Here is a 20,147-nt window from a genome sequence, read left to right on the forward strand (position 1 = left end):
GCTATGAAGAACCACTCTGATTTAGTCCTTCGTATCTCTGACACAGCTCCAAAATTTGGCAAACTAGCCCAGTGTTTTGCAAAATAAATCCTGTGCTAAAGTTGTGCTATAGTTGTATATGTGTGTGCTAAAGAAAGTCTATAGAATTTTACTGACCAAAGTGGAACATTACTATCAATATAAATGTCCTCTAAAATGGACACAAATGACCACCTGACACAAATGACTCTTATCTGAAGCAAAACTGTTGCGAAATAGAAACTAATTCAGAAGTACAAAATTGAATTAAATATTTTAAAAATTAACTTAGCAGAATTTCTATAATTCCAATTAGACAAGACCCTCTCAGTATTAATTGGGTTGAAATACCAATTTAAGTATTGCTGTTGGTGTGGTCATGTATCAATTATGATTTTTAACATCTGATCGAAAAGCAGAACTTTGGTGAAAGTTCGCCTATTTATATCAAGGAGGTTCAAAACTGACTCAGAGGAAAAAGTATTATCCTCTGACTCACTAGGACCACTTCCTGAAACACCCAGTGTTTTTCTTGGAAGGAAGTCTAACAAGTGGCATTTCTTTCAAACACTGATTAGACAAAATTTAAGTCTAAAACAAAATGGACAAAAGATACCAATTTCCCTAAGCCTACCAGGTTTCAAAGTGGAGACCATCCCATAAACATATATTATCTGGCCACAAAAGGGAAAACTTTAAATACACTAAAAAAATAGATAATCCAAGGTATATTATAATGAATAAACCATTGAAGATTTACACATATCCCTTTTTATACCATAATCTCTTAATAATAAAGAAACAACTTTATGATTTTAATCTGCACAATTAACTAATATTTTAGGCTTTTGAAATAGTCACCTTTTTTCAAGGTAATTCTTTTTTCCTCCCTGAATAAACTGTGTGGCCAATATTTCATAATAATTTACAAAAACAGTAAATAACACTCAATGCTTATATGGGCCAAACATTGTTATACATTCTCGGCTCCCATTAATTCAAATGATAATCACTATTCCTCCAAACAGCAGATTCTATTATTATCTATATTTTACAGATGCGGAAACTGTGGTGCAGAACCATCCTTCCCCACTATCACACGTGGTAAAGCCTCAAACCCAAACAGACCAATGGAAGAGCCCAGACTCTGTTTCCACAGTATGTCTGTGATTCCCCACCCCACACTGGGATGCCTGCTAAAACTTAAACATACTTATGCACAGAGACACATGCACATGTATAATTACACATATGTACGTATGTATAAATATTTCACATTTACAAAATCTGTGCCAAAATTTATGTATGTCCTTTTCATATATTAGTTTATTAATTCTACTGTGACTATTATATCACGAGGATTTGGGTACAAATAAAACCAAACCTTTAATCTGGAAGAAGTACAATTATTTAGATAAGCTTTGAAACATTCCACTGTCCAGATACATTTATGTCAATTTCACTTGTTTTTTAGTTCTAAAATATTGGAAACATCTCAAAGAATTATAAAAACACCAACATGATTCTGCCCTGGACACAGGCCTTCGGGGAGAAAAATAACACATAACATTTCCTTCTTCAAAATAACAAGCAATTATACTGAATCTTGCTGTTTGTTTCCTCTTGAGTAACCTAGACTGGAGGGATTTCAAACACCTGACTCTCGCAGTATTTTGCTTTCAGTAGAAATACCATCCTTTCATGTGTCAAGTCAGCTAATAAGTGTTCAGTCATATCTATAACTGATTCATAGAAACTAGTTTAAATATTAAATGACTGCATATTTCTAGTTCTTAATATTTGAAAAAGAAATTCCAAGTTAGCTAATGATGCAGACTATGCACTTTGAAATCAGCCACAGTCACTCTGACCTTCCTATTATTAAGGAGCAGTTTAAGAGAAGGGCAAAGTTACCCCATAAAGCAGCAGCCCAATGAAATGCAATATTCCTAGTGGTAGCACCACTCTGGGGGTGCTGAAGATTCAGGCTCTTGAAAGCCTGCCAGTGTGATTTTAGGGCCAAGACAGAGTCATCCTGCTTCCTAAAAGTATATCGTTTACCCAAACAACATAGTGGATGAAATTCTACTCCTGGAAATTAATTCATTTGCATGGGTCAAATGGAGTAGGGCCCTCTGTTTGACTATGTTCCACCCTCACACACCATTCTCACAGTATACGGAGGGCATAAAATAAGACAATGTATATCGAAAATTACTTTAAAAATATAAAATGATTTGGAATAGGTATGTTCCTTTACAAAAAGATCATATGAAAAGGCTCAAATAATTTTTGTAAATTCCTCTGCATTTTTCACTTCTTAATTGAGCTGCTAAGCAATCTAATATGCATATAAAGCTTTCAGGAAAACATGCACTAAACAAAATAAAATACATTAGTATTCCTACGAGGGTGCGCGCACACGCGCACACACACATGCGCGCACGCACACACACACACACAATATCCATACATTCAATAAAATGGCTTCTAAGGTCAAACTTTTAAAGTCATAAGAGAAGAAAAGACTTAGATCTTGCTTTTATAATTAATTAATCCATTATTAAAGTTTCATAGCAAATATCTATAGGAATTACAAAAGAGTGTTAACGAAAGTTAAGACTTTTAAAAATTTAAAAGGCATAAAAAACATGTCTGTAATTTTCATTTAAAAAGTTATTAACTTGATGTCTTCTGAAAAATCAATTAACTGCAATAGTTAAAATATCCTCTGATCCTAGTAATGAACCAAGTGAATTTGATACTATCTAACTCAGTAATTTTAACCTAAAAAAGAAAACTTTAAAATAAATAAGACTTTTCTACATGCCCCTCCCAACACACTCTCAGAAAACCTTAAATATCTGCTGGGGCAGGGGCTCTTTCTTCTCCCCTCACTGATGAAAACAAAACAATTCTTAAACACTTAACCTCATATGCTAGCCTTGACTGTATGACTCTTTTTGTAATAGAACAGATTTATGACATCCAGTAAGAAATTCCTCAAATTTCACACTAAACTCTTAACAATCTAATAGCATTAAACTAAAGTTTACTACAGTTCAGGCTTAAGTAAAGCATATACAAGTGTCATTATTAAAGTCTTGTATAATCAGCTGTACAGGTGTTGTTTTTACTACTTATTGGCTATTACTTTTTAACTCAAAGGTTAACATTCAAGAATAACCCTGAAAGGTTTTCTTTCCTTCTGTCTCCAATTTTCATTTGCCTTCCTACTCTAAAGTTATCTTCTCTCTTTCCTTAATTGTTGTAAACCCTTATTTCACCTCCAATTTATGGTAAATATCTTGTAAAATAGTCCTTCCACATCTACTACAACTTTATTTCATACTAGAGGCCCGGTGGATTCGTGCACCAGTGGGGTCCCTCGGCCTGACCTGCACCCTCTTGCAATCCGGGACCCCTCGGGGGATGTCGGGCTGCCAGTTTCAGCCCAATCTCCGCAAGCCAGGCCAAGGGACCCCACCCGTGCATGAATCCATGCACCAGGCCTCTAGTATGCATATAAGATCGTTGATTAATCTCTTCCCACCCTCCCCCTCCCCACTTCCCTCTGAGATTCATTAGTCTGTTTCATGTTTCCATGCCTGTGCATTGAACGTGTCTGCCCCTTGGTGGTCAGTGCATGTCATAGCTACCGGTCAAATGATGGCTTAGGCTTTTATATATATAGATACTTGGCAAATATGCAACCCTTTCCCCATTCTCTTTCTATGTTATAAATTCCTCAATGTACCCAAACTTATAAATGAAAGTATCTTAATTTAGAAGTTCAACTTTGAATATGAAGAAATAAGCCCCACAAATAGGAAGTATTTGAGTTTTTAACTTAATTAAACCTCTAAGCCTGATTATCATGTTACTTGGTCACCCTGAGAACCTGGGATCATGTGTTTTAGTACCAAACACCCTCACCCCAACTGGTCATTTTTAGAAAAGTGGCTATATTCATTCTTTGTCCGATTTATTCCTGGCGTTGCAATAATGCAAATTCACTTTTCCTTCTCAGAATCATATCCAGGTAAAGTGCTCTCCATTCTTTTTTCCTGACTTTTCTGTGCAGACTGTCTGCAGGTCAAGCTCCATTCTGATGCCTTGACAACTGTTAAGTGGCCTATGGTAGCAAGGGATTATGGCCAATCTGAGTAGTTTAGTATAATCAGGTAGTCTTCAGAAAGGAGACTAGCAGCTTTCATCCAGGCAATCCCTGTACTCATAATTATACCAAGAATTGTCAAGCAAAATATCCATTCATTCTCTATAAATTCAGTAAATCTTGCTGAGGGCTTTACAGTGATGAGCAAAACAGATTTAATCCTGTCCTCAGAGCTGGTAGGAGATACAATGGCCTTTTTTGACATTCCCTTGAATTTGCCAAGCTCTTTCCATCCTGGAGGCCTATCACCTTCTGTCTGGAATCGTTATCCTCTTTGTCTTTGCTGTCTAACTCCTGTATCTCAGCTTAAATGACCCCTCTGGGGAAGTCTTGCCCTGGCCCACTAATCTATATTAGATTCCTCATTACATGTTTTCATAGCACCCTGAAATCTTCTTCATAAAACGTTACAATTAAACACATGGGCCAATATTTGCTTAATATCTGCTTTTCAAAAAGCCACTGCTGCCTGGCACATTTTTTATTGATGCAGACTCACTTTTCTATTTTGCACGTTATAGTGAAAACATTTTAAATCTCATATTTCTTTAAATTTTTCTTTACATTTTATTACTCTAAATACAGTGTATTCAAAGATCTTCCTTCATATGTAAATGTTATAATAAAATTACACAGTTCTCCAACCCATCCTATTTCCTGCTTGTAAAATTTAACTGATTTGTTTATATCTTATATCTTATAATAAGTAGCTAAAGTTATTACAAATGTTTACATTTGATTTCTATTTAGATATTTTCAAGCCAAAATTGTGAATAGACATACTCAATTTTTACAAACAAATTTTCTCCACCATTTTCTTATCTGGGAGACTCGGGCAAACATGAGTCTCATTAAATGTGAAACTTTAGTCTAACTTAGCCTCTATGAGCCTAGTTCCATCCTTTGTTTTGTTTTGTTTTAATAATTCCTTATCATTGAAAGTATTACATATGTCCCCTTTTTCCCCCCATTGACCCCCTCCAGCCTGTCCCACCCCTGCCCCCCTAGTTCCATCCTTTGTGAAGTAGTTATACTCTTCCAAGGTTATAAAGTACACAAAACCCCTAGCAAAATATCATACTAAATAAATATCAATTCCTTCCTACAAGTGTGTATGTGGGGGGGGGGGGGGGGGGCACATGTCTAAAAATGTAGCCCTCTATTAATACTAGAGGCCCGGTGCACGAAATTTGTGTACTGGACGGGGGTGGGAAGAAGGGTGTCCCTCACCCAGCCTGTGCTCTCTCGCAATCCAGGACCCCTCGCTCCTTACTGCCCGCCTGCAGTAGAGGTGGGAGAGGCTCCCGCCACTGCCGCTGCGCTTGCCAGCCGTGAGCCCGGCTTCTGGCTGAGCAGCGCTCCGCCTGTGGGAGTGCACTGACCACCAGGGGGCAGCTCCTGCATTGAGCATCTGCCCTCTGGTGGTCAGTGTGCATCATAGCGACTGGTTGTTCCACCAGTTGTTCCACCGTTTGGTCGATTTGCATATTAGGGTTGGATTATATAGGATTATATAGGATAATACCAGTTTCCATTACCTAATCTAATTTCCTAAAAAATATGGAGTATAACTTTTTTTGCTCATGGACTATACTTCAGGTCAGGGGCTGACAAACTTTATGTAAAGGGTCAGTTTGGGGGTTTGGGGGCCACATATGGTCCCTGTTGTTATTCTTTGTTTTCATTTTTGTTTTTAATAACCTACTAAAAATGTAAAAACCATTCACGGACCCTAGAAAACAGCCCACTAGTCACAGTTTGCTGACACCCTGCTTTAGGTTCAAAAACACTCCATTAATTCTTAACATTCACCATTACTTATCCTATTACCTGTATAATATTTGGCTCTTAATCAACACTCAATTGAAAAACTGTTCTCTCTACTTTTTATTAAAACCTCCAGTTTAACAACACTGATTAAACACTTGTTTACACGTGAGATAACTGACTACCTAAAGAAATAGCAATATGTACAATAAGAGAACAAATAAAGCCTTTTGAAGGCTTCCTCTAGTGTCTTTCCTCTCTTTTTCCTGTGTGTGTGTGTGTGTTTTTCCTGAGCCTATTACAAATCGGGATTTACCACATAATCAATTTATTATGCTCATGACCTCAGATTTCTCTTACCATATTCCTGTGTAGAAACTGGTGCTAGTTTGAGTTTCTTTATAAGAATCTGATTAGGCTTCATGTACCATAGAATTAGCCCCCTCCTGCTTATTCTCCAGTAAGTTCCCTACTTCCACTTGTAGCATATTCTGATAAATTCACTTCTTTGTCCCTAACTTCCAACGCAATCATTTCTTCTCTTCTTCCTTAGTTCAGTTTACCCCCTTATTGCTAACTGTTCAATTTTTCTCCCTTTTTATGTATAATTCCAATGGGATAAAACTCTGTTATTAGTTTCTATTATCGCTCTACCTCTGACCATCTGGGTATTTCTTGGGCTGAGTACCTTTCTTTCTTATTTCATCTACAATAGGGGTTAAAACAGTGATGCCAATCAGACACAGGTGCAGAGGAAATACACATGTGGAAGTTATTTATTTACAATCTACAAAAAACCCTGAGAGACTATGAAGGTCTATAGACGTTACACTTGATTTAAGAACAGGCTATGCCATTTAAATTTATGAGTTATCCAACTTGGGCAAGTTAACCCCTCTAAGCCATTTATTCCTCATCTGTAAAATAAAGACAGTAATAACACCTACTTTATAGTGTTTATAAAAATTACGTGGCATAATCCATGTCCAGCACTTATCATAGTACCTACTACATAGCAAAGGCTCCAAAAATGTTAAACATAATTATTATTACTTAAGGGTAAGATATATTTTTACTCCAGGGGCCACAGGCCTTTTATTATTAACTTCTCCATCTCTACTTGCATTTGAGCCTATCTATATGTTTCCACTGGTAAAGGAATGCCCCTCCTTTTTTATTACAGTACTCATTAAACAAGTTCTTTGACATTTTGCTCTGTGGTACTGGGTTCCTCCTTATAGGGACTATTTAGTGTCTTTCAGCATTGAAAGAGAGGAGAGAGGGAGAGCTGAAATGAAGAAGAAAAAGAGAGATAGCGACATAAAGAGAGAAAAAACTATCAGTTCATACTTTGTATGTTATCAATTAGTACAGTCTGTTCTGTTATAATGCAACATATGCATTCCTGAAAACCACAATGCTATGCAAAATCATGTCAATAAAACCACAAGGCTCATGGGGGAAATAGTGTGACACATAAAATAAGAAAGGAACCTAATAAAGACCATAGCACAGTTTTACATATGTTAAATGGTTAAAAGAAAATAAAAAAACTGCAATATGGCACCTTACCTTGAAAAAGACATGACTTTGCTTGTAGAATTGGCTGTCCAAAGGGCTGTAGCTGGTGAGTTATTGTGAAATGACGGAAGAAGAGTTACCTGAAATTGAAGGGAAAGTTATAAAATGAGATAGGGATGGCTATAGCTTACAATAAGCAGTGAAGTAAGGTAGCTAGAAGATATCTGAGGTGGGTGTTTGTATATTCCTATGTGGCTTGGTGACGATTCCTGTGTTCACCTACTATCGCTCAGATAAAATCACACATAACAAATGTAAGATTTATATTGTACTCAAATTGTTCCCTAATATCAACAATATCCCATTTTCAAAACAAGCATGATAGCAGAACTGACAGTACTATTCCAAAACTATGAACTTTTGAAAAACGTTCTGACTCAAAACTGTAGTCACTGTTACAAAGCAAATGTTACTCTTCAATTACCTATTCAGCCCAAAGCTTTTACCTAGAAAAAGTCATTCTTTCCTTGTCAGTCTTAAGCCACTAAACATCATCTAGGACCGCTCTTTGTTTCTTCAGCTTTCGCTGTGGGCAGCAGCTCTGATTCAGAGAACCACACCACACTTGTTTAGATCTCTAGTTGATTCTCTGTTCCTAATGTCCATTCCAACAGAGCAATGAAAAGTCTTACAGTCAATAACTCATTATCATGTCAGTCATTCCATTTATTCAGTCACCCAATATTTACAATGAGCATCTACTGAATACAAGGCGACATGGGAGATACAAGATGAATCCACAACCAATAAGAGATAGAGACTTAACTCAGTGGATCATTTAAAGTCAGACAATGTTACATAGGAGGTGTGAAACATTGTAACACATGTAAAAATAACACTAACACAAGACAGAACAGGAAGTACTTGAAGAAAATGCAGGAAATACATAATAGATTACTTCTAATGTTGGAAGAGGAGGGCCAGAAGAAATTTAATGGGGGCGACTGGTAGACCTTAAGGGTGATATAAATTTTGGATATTAGGCAGAAACTCCAATTGTGGTATGAGTAAAGAGAAAGATGGGAAGTGGGAGGTATAAAGCATAAAGATCAAAAAGCTTAAGCCATAAAATAAGGTACGTGGCTACAAATGATGTTACATATAAGACTTTGAGTTTTATATGATGAGAAATGGGACAGTCACTGACAATTTTTATCCAGAAGAGTGCAACATCAGTTATGAATGCGCAGAAAGGAGACCAACTGGCTTTCACAAACCCAGGCTTTGAATAAATTGAGAGACTACATTCAAGTCTTTGGAAGGAGAGGGAAGAGCAGCAGGAGGGCTTTTTCCAACTACAATCCCAGGCTTTGTGTCCAAGATTGATATGCATGGGCTCTACTTAATGGATACTAACTGTGTCATTTGGTCCGGTAAATTGTGTAAAATAGTGGAATACAGAAAAATTAGTTGCAAATGAGGGCAAAGTATTTTTTAAGAAACAATAAGAAAAACAAAGAATGCAATGCAATACTAATAGTAATAATGTCAGATTTTGAAATATGATCATTAGAATTGCATAATGAGTAGAGCTAAATAATATGATCCTGAATTACATAAATATCTCACATAATGCATTTTTAATACTCAAGAAACTATAGAAATGTTCCTAAAAACAAAGCCTTCTTGGATAAATGTTCGTGTGAGATCTCAAGCAAGCTTAAGAAACACACATAGCAATTCAGCTCAGATTTTACATTAGCAAGTACAGAGAGAAAATAATTCACAGATTGCCTTAAATTTTAAAAAATATATTAAGAATTAAAACTATCACAAGTTTCTTCTAATCAAATTCCCAAATCTAGTTAATATATTCCATATACAAGATTCTGTATACAAATGCCACACTTTTAACTAAAATAAAAAGTATAATTTCTTCACATAGCTAAAAAGTCCATTTTTAAGTGCTTACATATAAAATTAAACAATTAAAAATACACACACAGCCTGCTAGTGTGGGTCAGTGGTTGAGCGTCGACCTATGAACCAGGAGGTCACTGTTCAATTCCCAGTCAGGACACATGCCCAGGTTGTGGGCTCAAATCCCAGTAGAGGACATGCAGGAGGCAGCCAATCAATGATTCTCTCTCATCATTGATATTTCTCTCTCTCTCTCTCCCTCTCCCTTCCTCTCTGAAATCAATAAAAAAAATTTTTTAAAAAACACATTCACAAACTTCACTCTAAAATAAATTTTAAAAAATACTTGTTTAATTAAATTAGAACTGTCCTATAAGGTAAATAATCACGAGTATATAATCACCTATTTTATCATATCACCTACATAAAATTTTTATACAATTCAACTAAATTATTACTTACAAGACTAAAGTACAATGAGCTGATTTATGTTCCCCCTAAAACTCCAAGGAAATTCCCCTAAGGAACTATCATACCTACCTTGATGAATTAATGACACAATTTCACTGAAAAATAAACTAAAAAGGAGACTTCGCGACATAATTTATTTCAGAATTATTTACATAAAAAATGAGTCTAAATGTCTTATCCTCTCCATAGTCATTTCCTCTTATGTGCAATGTACTTAAACTGAAGAACTGTTTCCAAGGGTAGCTGCTGAAAAACAGAAACTTGTAAAGCACTCCCGGCACAATAGCCTCCTTTAGGTGAGAATAGGGTGGGCAGAGAACAAAATATTTACATACCATTCCCAGGGCACATATGAAACTTATACTCAACTAACATCTGCCTTAAAATTTGGCCTGTAAAGCTGGCCAAAGCTTTGTCGCAAGGGTAAAACTAAATCAGGCCATAAACATCTCAAGCCACCTCACCTATTGATGCTACCAAAGCTACATTCAATGCCAGTATAGGTAGTGAAAATTTGTGTATATTGATAATTCTCCTATGATGTAGAAAGTCTTAATAAAAAACAGACACTTTGAAGGAAAATCAACATTTTCAAGAATGTATTTCAAAAAGGATCAATACAGCCATAACCAGGGCACTTGAACTCAAGAATGTATTAAATTTCCCAGCACCAAAACATGGATGTAACCAGTTATTTACTTTTGTTCTCTATCTAGTATATTGTGATATAATATTTGTTTTTAAATACTAAAACTTAGCCTTGCACCCAATTCCTAGAAAAAGAACAATAACCAAAAGGCTCTTTCTGACTTAAATTAAATTAAGAAATTGATAAGAACTACAAAAATATATTAAGAATTACATATATTTGTCACCGAGGTCAAATTTTATATTTAAAACATCAAAAGTACAAAATTGGATTTTTTAAAGAGTTGTTCTTTTAAAACTTCCATTAATTGACTATTTAAACGTTTACAAGTTCCATTAATATACAGGGGTTTTTAAAAAAACTTTAAATACACATATTCACTACATTTCAGGCCCAAGAAAATGTTTACACAGAAATTTGGCAGTGTTAAGTCTGTGGAATCAAAGCCAATAACAACCTAAGAAGCTGAACTCGGTTAATAAGCAAATTTTCATAGTACAACTAACATTGTGTAAACAATCCAAAGCAGTTAATATTTATAGGATAATCACAGTCTTTTGCATATCATATTAATTTAAAAATAACTTTGTAAAAGCATGCTATGTCTGTACTTTCCCAACTGTTAACAGTCAACAGATATCTTCTTAGCTATTTTGGGGGGAAACTTATTCTCTTAAACACCCTGACCTAAGGGGAGAAAATCCTTTAAATCTCCATCTCCATAAGCAAGAAGCCAGGAGGCAGGACCCAATTTCACCAAATTCAGAATCCACTTGGAATTCCAAATGGGAATTTAAAAGATTATTAAAGAGCTTACAGAGACTAAAAGGTCTACAAATATCCTCAATAATAATTATGCCTTTGAGAGCCCTCCTTAGCAAAGAAAATATTTCACAAACTCCAACTTACCTACCCATACAGTCCAGGCAAAACTCCGCTAAGCAGTCCTCCAGGCAATACTGAGAGGGCATTTCTCTCACTTCACTCTGGGTGCCAAATGACCTTTGGCTTATCAACAGAGAGGGTGGAGCTGGATGCTTCAGTTTCAGCAACCTACCATACTGAACAAAGTTTCTCCTTTGGTTTCTCCAGGGAGTTAACTAAGACTTCCTCTTCTTGTTAAGTAAGTAAACACAGCCGCTAGTGCATTTCTAACTCTTCCCTAAAGTGGCAGATTAAAGCTTTAAATGATGCAAATAATGATGGTTAACACTGATTGAGAACTTACTACGTGCTCTAAACTAACACTATACAGATAGACACTATTATTACTCCCATTTTAAAGAGGTGGAATCTGAGTACTAGAGGTTAATCAGTAAATTGTAGGAATTTCGGATGTAGCAATTGGGTCAACTAGGCTAATGAAGAAGACTTTCCACTATCAACAGAAAAGATGAAAAGGAGTGTAACAAATTTTACAAATTAAATACACAGTGTACTTGCTATAAAGAAAATTATAGAACATGGACAAAGTGGTAAGCACAAAAGCAAATACTGTCAACTGTGGCTGCCAGGAATGGTCACTGGGGTCTCCTTAGCGCTTACTGCTACTTGAAATCGGTAATGAGATGTCTCAGGAAGAAGAGATCAGAATGAAGTACTCTCTGATGAGAGCTAGATTTCTGGCCCTGCTTTTCTGAAAAAAAAAAAAAAAAAAAACCCGAACAACTGTAGGTAGCAGCCTGATGCTAAGCAGAGACAGAAGAGGTCTTGGGGCAGGTATAAAGTTGGTACTGAGGTCCTTCCATAAAACCAGAGCCATCTTCAAAGGGCTGTAATCGCAGTTAAAAATGGTGAGTGGAGCAGAACAAACCCACCCTTGTCTTAGAAAGACTTCAAGGGAGCTTGTCCCTGAGAGTCTGGATGAGAGGGCAGGGGAAATGCTACATCCAGAATTACAAGCCTACGCCTGTGACACAACAGTTTTGAGGTTTGAATCTTATTTGTACGAGAATCTCCAAGCTAAGAAATTAAATAAATTGGGTCCTGGGCTAGTGATATCCTTGGACTATTTGGAATAAACAAAACAGAAAACCATTATAAATAACACTCCATAAACAAGGCCACATGGGATTTCTACAAGCTAGAAAAGTAAACCAAACAAAACAAAAACAAAAAAACAATCCCCTTGAAGACAAGTTTATAATTTAGGAATTACAAAATATGTGAGGAAATGATTTACTGTGATTGAGCATTAACAGATACACCAAACAAAATTTAGCACTCAACTATTCTTTAATATGAAGATGCAAAAATAAAAGCACAATTATTAAAGAGATGGAGGAAGGAAAAAAAGCCTATAAAGAATAGAAAACTGGACAAGAAGAGATAAACCAAAGAACTTATATACTTATATACATAGCCCATGGACACGGGCAATAGGGTGGTAAAGACCTGGGGGATGGGGCGGGTAGGGACTGATAGAAGGGAAATAAAGGGGGGGAAATGGAAGACATCTGTAATACTATCAACAATAAAATCTATCTATATAAAAGGCTAATATGCTTCCCACCTTCCAACCAGTCGCTATGATGCACACTGACCACCAGGGGGCAGATGCTCAATGCAGGAGCTGCCATGATGTGCACAAAGAAACGGCACCGCGGACCTGGTGTCCAGAAAGCAACACTCAGCTTCCCCCAGTGGGACACAGGCCCCACCACCACCCTGGAGCAACAGCCCACCAAATCGCAGTCGAGACTGCCGAGACCCCATGGCGCAAAATGCAGCCAATAGCCCAGCCCAGCCAGGAAACAGTCGCTGTGGGTGCCGGGTAATGACCTCATGTAGCAACGCCCAACTTCCTCTCCCTAGCAACTAGCATCCTTGGAGTTACAGGAACACAGGTGGAAACATTTCACACTTTAACCAAATGTCTGTGAAGAGTTTTCCCGTGCCTCATCTTATTTGATCCTCACGGAAGTCCTGGAATAGTCAGATAGGAGACTCAGTGGAATCCTATTTTCATTAGCCAGAAAATGGAGATTTATAAACATGACCCATCTGAAAAGAAGTAAAAATGGTGGACCTTGAAAATGACTTCAGGTTTTCTCACTGCACAGAATATAGTCAAACACTGCTGTACTTAAATATTTCACCCTTTGTTCTCCTTGCGTGATCTACAATAATAATCTGCTTTGTGTTGATATTTACTGCTGTGTTGCTGACAATTACCTGAAAGAGAAGTTGGGGTGCTTCACTGGGCTAGAAAAAGTTTAGCTACATCAAAAAGCAGGTCTAATTAAGCAAGTTTATTCTATAGGTATAAAAGGCTAAGTTGACTCGCCCATGTGCGATACACATAAAGCTCTCGCTGGTGCTAATCGCACGCGTGTGTTTCCATCTGTCATTGTTGATAGTGAATTCTATTATAGAGAAAGGGCGAACAGCAATATTAAAATATTTCTTATAATTATTTTCCTTTCAATGTGCACGAATTTGTGCACCAGGCCACTAGTGTGTGTGTGTGTGTGTGTGTGTGTGTGTGTATATATATATATATATATATATATATATATATATATATATATATATAATAGAATGAATAAATAGGTAGGTTTTACAAAAACCAAACAGGATTTATATAATTACAGATATGCACACTGCTCTGCAACAACCATCCAGAGTTTTCATCAGATTTCTGTAACTTAAAAAGGGAAGTGTCACTGTAGATAGAAATTTAAAATCTTTTTAGAAAACAATAATCAATGCCAGAACTCAGTTATCTGTCAGAACCTACTCCACACCAACTTTGCTCTATCATCTTTCAAGCTCCTGACCAGTATGTCCTCCAACTCCACATTCCTGGAAATTCTGACCCATCCCCCAGGCAATTCTAAACAATTTCCAGCACCCTTGCAAAAAGGTGAAGTGGAAACAGTGTTGTACCATAAAGATCCCATTTTTAGGACTGAAAGATTTATTCACTAGTTGCTACAGTGCTACCAGCATACAGCCCTCAGCCATCAGCTTTCTTGAGAATGTCCTTGACTAAAGAGTCTGCTCACAAAAGCTCATGCACCTTTCCCAAGGCAGCCCACATCCAAAAATGGGTTAGATACCGTTGTAATTAACCCAGTTATTAATAACAAGAAAGGAGTAAAGAAAATTTGGGCAGCTTCACCAGGAACTAAAGCTTTACACTTCCCAAGAAGCCACAGTCTATTCCCCACAAATCACTGGGGGAAGGGACTGGACAGGGAGAATAGACACATGGCCAGTAAAGTTGGGGTAATGTTGGGAAGGTGCTTGCTGTCAGTCACACCTGGGAACAGGTCATTGGCCAGAATTGGCATGCCACTGCAAGGGGGCAAAATTTGGGATACCTAATTCCCTGAAGAAACTCTCTTGTGCTCTGGTGCTTTTGGGACCCTTGGGACTCTGGTTGCTTCGGGCGTGCTTCCCTGCATTCACCACATGGCCCATGGCCATATGGACCCTCACACACAATGGACTAATGGATTGTAACTGGCCTGGTTCTGAACTGGACCCGGCTGCAACATGGACACTGGCTTTGTTTTTAGCTTTACTGAAACCCCAGCTACATTTCTATGACTGGATGGGACTTTGGAAACCCAGGGATGTAATTCCATGCAAATAAAAATCACTCATCCTCCCATGCTAGTCTCAGAAAATTATTTTTCTTGAGATATCATAAGGACCCCACCCCCAGCACTTGGAAGGGGACACCCCAATTTCTCCAATAATAGACTGACATGGGGAATGTAAAGACTTGGACCCTCTCCTCAGCTAGAGACAATGGTGAAAAGCCAGTCCTGCTTCAGAGCTCCCCAAGGGGACAGATCCCCACTGAGACTGCATGGCAACCTAACTTCCTCTCTGCCCATTCTGGTTTCTTCCTTCCCTTCCTTCCACAGGGGTTGATCCTCAGAGAACCTTCCAATATACTTCCTGCACACTAATTTCCACCTCAGAGTCTGTATACCAGGGAACCCAGACTGCCTGCAACAGATGAACATCAGGAAAAAAAAGGGTAGGATGTAGGGCAGCATTATCAAGGGAGTGAGAAGAGAAAATTAATAGTTTTGGAACCAATGGAGAGAACATAAAGTACTAATATAATCTTCTTTATGAAAAGATAAGTAGCAGAAGGGAAAGCCTTTTTCAAAATGAAAAATATAATCACAAAATTCCAACCCAACATTTCAATGTATCATTGAACTGAAAGAATATTAAAGTGTATCCCAACTCCAACCCCTGTCATTTTGAAGATAATATCTTCTTAGGCCCATGTCTGCTAAATGTCAGAAATGTTACTGTTTAGAAATAGGCCCATTTATTCTTCTAAGACATCATTTTCCTAATAAGTTAACAAGTATATTTAATACCCTACTGTTAAATTAACAGAATTCTGATACACTTTTTGGCTCTGAATCAATGGTAAAGATGTTAATTATCCTATATAATAAAAGCCCAGTGACCGAATGGCAGAATGACCAGAACGACCAGTCGACCAGTTGCTATGATGCACACTGACCACCAGGGGGCAAACGCTCAACACAGGAGCTTCCCCTGGTGGTCAGTGCACTCCCACCGTGAGAACGCAGCTCGGCTGACTGGGATGAGCAGTGCTCCCACAGCGGGAGCAGCTGCTCAGAGGGCAGACCCACAGCCACTCGGCTGACCGGGATAAGTGGTGCTCCCAAAACTGGGCGATCCCTGCAGGCCACGCCCCCCACACCAGTGCACAAATCCCATGCACCAGGCCTCTAGTCTATATATATAAAAGCCTAATATGCAAACTGTCCCCGCGGGAGTTCGACTGGGAGACTGGGAGTTTGATCGCTCGCTATGACATGTGCTGACCACCAGGGGGTGGCGTGGAACAAAGGAAGGCCCCGGCCAGCAGCCAGGGAAGGGAGGCCCCAGCTGGCAGCAGGGGAAAGGAGGCCCTGGACAGCAGCCAGAAGGCCCCAATCAGCCCTGATCACCGGCCAAGTCTAGGGACCCTACCAGGGCCTCTAGTAGTTTCATAAAAGGCTAATCTGGTACATGCTGAAATATGACTAATCATTATGCAGAATACTCACAAAAAGCTGCAATGACTAACACCTTAATCATTCATATGCACACTCAGGACACCAGTGACATGGGACAATCTAAGCAAAACTCTTGGGTATTTATTCCCTCACCCTTCTAAGACAGGGCAATTAACAGAAGTAGCCATAAATGGTATATGATTGGAACCTTACAGATTTGATTACCACACATTTTTCCATTAATGACTGAAGGAAGTTGGAAACAGCACACATGCACATGCACGCGCACGCGCGCGCGCGCACACACACACACACACACACACACCCATCTCTATGAGTAACCTTGCCCTACATTCCACACTTTGTAACCACAAACATGCTGGCAGATAGGACAGGCTGTAGCTATACCTATCAACTAAGATCACTGGATCCAAAATGACATGAAGTCATTCACATAAATTGTTAGGACAGCCAAGAATAATGGATCAGCAATGTCACAATCCATTCATCTTGGAAATATAGCAGAACTTTGCTCTCAGTTCCTGTACACTTCAAACTCAGTTCCTCATTTGTGTATCGTTCCTTCCTCTCCTAAGATTCACTATCTGCTTTCTCTTCTCTAAACCAAGCCTTCTTATCTTTCTAACTTTAAAACCTTTTTTTAAAATAGGAATAAGAAATTAATGGGCTACTAATAAGACAAAATACAAAAGAGGTTTCTAGAAGAAACTCTGAACTACATATGGCCAAATATCAATTACATATAAGCTAAGCTAGCTAAATTTGTTTGGGTAGAATGACCAACCAAATGTTTTAACAACTTATCTGGAGAAGGAATAGGAGATGCAATATTAATTCCTATTTTGGGAGAATCATGTCTAACTACTAATATATTATAGGCACATAAAAGGGCAAACATGCATGGTATGTGCATGAGAGGAAGAACTAATTGGTTAATATAAAAAAGATTAAGTGAGTCACTTTGGGTTTGAGCTATTGTTTGGTCATAGAAACTGGATTAAAGACAGAAAACAAAAAAATATACAAATGGGCACTGCTTGGGGTGAATAAATAAAAACATCAGGGCCAACATTATTCATTCTTCCCACAGAGTGGGAGAGTGAGATCATAATTAAATCTTCATGTCCACAACGGGCTTGAGTCTTTTGTAAGTTAGGGAAACACTAAGTTCACAAAGATGAACTGCAAAATGATGTAGCAGGGTATATAAGTGAACAAAATGGTAATGTAATTTTGCCTTAAATTGATAATGTGTAGGTATATACTAACTGAAATACCACACAAATACATTTGGTTATAGATTTTAAATGTCATTTTCAACCTAGGAATCACTGTATAGTTACAATATATCACAATCTTATTTGGCAATGTCAATCAAAAACCCAACAAAATTTTGAAGAAAATGGTAGAAGAAAGAGAAAAGAGTGATTTCTCATTTCTATTCATGTCCTAATAACCAAAGACATGTAAAGTGTAAAGACCTCAGCACTAGGAAACCCAAGGCTTGTTTTCACGCACCAACTCTGCCACTTAATAGCTCTGTAACCTTGAGCAAGTAACCTAACCTCCCTCAGCCTCCATTTCCTCACCTGTAAAATGAGATCAATGAGACAAATTTATAAGATCTCATTCAGATCTAATATTCTAGAAGATTTTCCAAACTCAAATTTAAAAAGAGAAAAACTACTTAATTAGATTTTGGCTAAGACATAGTAAATGTCAGTTTTACTCTTTTCAACATACAATGATAAATTTCCAGAAAAATTAAATTACCACATAGACAACCTAATGATAAATGAGGAGAAATTACTAGTTGCTAGGAGGACATCTGTAAATTCACCTCACAAATTATCAAACAACACCTTGACAGAACCTCCAATTTCTGCTGAAATTTTCCCATTTAAATACAGACTCTGCTGAAACACAATAGATACAAAGAATTTCTGAGAGACATTGAAAATGGAAGCTTTTGGCATATACTACCAACATTTCCCATCATTAAGATTTCACTTTTCACCTAACTCAAGATAGTGCTAGCACTAGGCATAATTGGTTTGCTGAATGCGATATCAAAAGAACTGACAAGATGTTCCTTATAAAACAGCATTTTTTAAAACATAACATCATCCCTAAAACCTGTGTTATCCACAGAAAGGTTAAGCTAAAAAAAAAAAAACACAAAAAACTGGACTATTTTCGCTTATTAAAATCATGGGTACTTCTAGGCTTTTAAGTGCCATTTGGAAAGAAAACGACATTTCATGTAAGAGTACCAAAGCTTCCCAGAGCATTTTACCTTAACTCTGTAATACAGTCAGGAAATATCACATTAGACAGATAATGAGACTTAACCTCCCTAAATATAATCATGTGCTGTAGCACTAGGAAGGAAGGGAGGAAGGAAGAAAGGGAGGGGAACAAATCAGCAAATAGAGAAAATGAATTGTGAATGTTGATAAGGTACTATCTTATCAAAAAATCAGGAGAAATACCCAAGTTTAATTTCAAAGCCTGAATCTACTGGAAGACTCATTACTAGTATATATTACCTTAACAAGCTAATACACAGCAAGCAGCTCTGAACAATTAAATCAGAATGAAAGGCCTGTTTTCAGAGTAGCAGTCTAGAAAAAGCTGGGTAAATAGTTGTTAGAATGATACAGCTTATGTCATCACTTAAAAATAAAACTTACAATTAAATTTGCACATCAAATGATCCTTGAAGCTTGCATGTTACCAATAAATATGTATGGTGAGGTGGCTAAGCTAGACAAGCTGTGTCGATGAAATTGAGATGTACGGACACATAACTGAAGCCATTATGGCAGCACTTCGACATGATCTGAACTGAACGCCACAGAGATGCACTGATATTAAACTGCCAGAGGATATATCAGTTTTAAAAGTGACTTACCATCTTTAAATATCACTGAACTAGCGCCTGCCCAGGCAGCAAAATTTAGATATGGCCTTTGGCTGGAAAGTGTTAATATAATGAAAGTTTGCCCTGGCTTAGGCAAAATATTAAATAACATCTTTCAAGTGTATTTTCAGTCAATAAAATGTTAATTCTCCAAACCAATTCTTAAGCGTTCAGTTTGCAGTTTCAAGACCTTCTAATGATAATTCTAACAATAGTATCTGATTTTTTTAGTATTCTTGACATGGAGTTTTGGAAAATAGATTCAATAACCCTATGTCAAGAGGTGGCAAGTTGTGGTCAAAAGAGCCATGGATTTTTGAAACCTAAAACCTTAATTTCTTTTTCCCTTGGCTCTATAATTTAGAAGTACATGACCTTAAACAAATCATTCATATAGGCCATAAAACATAGTTGTAAAGAACTCAGGTGCAATGCAAGAAAGGTTCAAATACGACAGCTATTCTGACAGATGTATGACTTTGGCCAAGTTACTTCACTAAGTCTGTTTTGCTTCTCTGTGACATGAAAATAGTAGTATCTTCCTCATAGAGACTGAATAAAATAAGGCATGTAAAGGGCATAGCACAGCACCTTATTAATGTTAAGTAATAAATGTTAAAAAAACATCACTACTCCTCTGAGTTTTCTGTACCTCTTAAGAAATCGGTCTCAGAAACCAAG

General features: G+C 37.4%; 1 protein-coding gene across 4 annotated transcripts in view; it reads right to left on the bottom strand.

Annotated features, from left to right (window-relative positions):
• Positions 1-20,147, bottom strand: part of EPS8 (EGFR pathway substrate 8, signaling adaptor) — a 168,870-nt gene that overhangs the window by 88,677 nt on the left and 60,046 nt on the right. For 3 of the 4 annotated variants that reach the window (XM_079775321.1, XM_079775318.1, XM_079775319.1), the window contains one exon: positions 7,535-7,623. The gene's annotated coding sequence lies outside the window, so the exon portion shown is untranslated. Of the gene's footprint in view, positions 1-7,534; positions 7,624-11,432; positions 11,567-20,147 lie in introns of those variants that run through there. The other variant, XM_079775320.1, reaches the window with a different exon arrangement.

The sequence above is a fragment of the Cnephaeus nilssonii genome (genome assembly GCF_951640355.1).
Source record: "Cnephaeus nilssonii genome assembly, chromosome: 6".
In the NCBI taxonomy this organism is placed as follows: Eukaryota; Metazoa; Chordata; class Mammalia; order Chiroptera; family Vespertilionidae; genus Cnephaeus; species Cnephaeus nilssonii.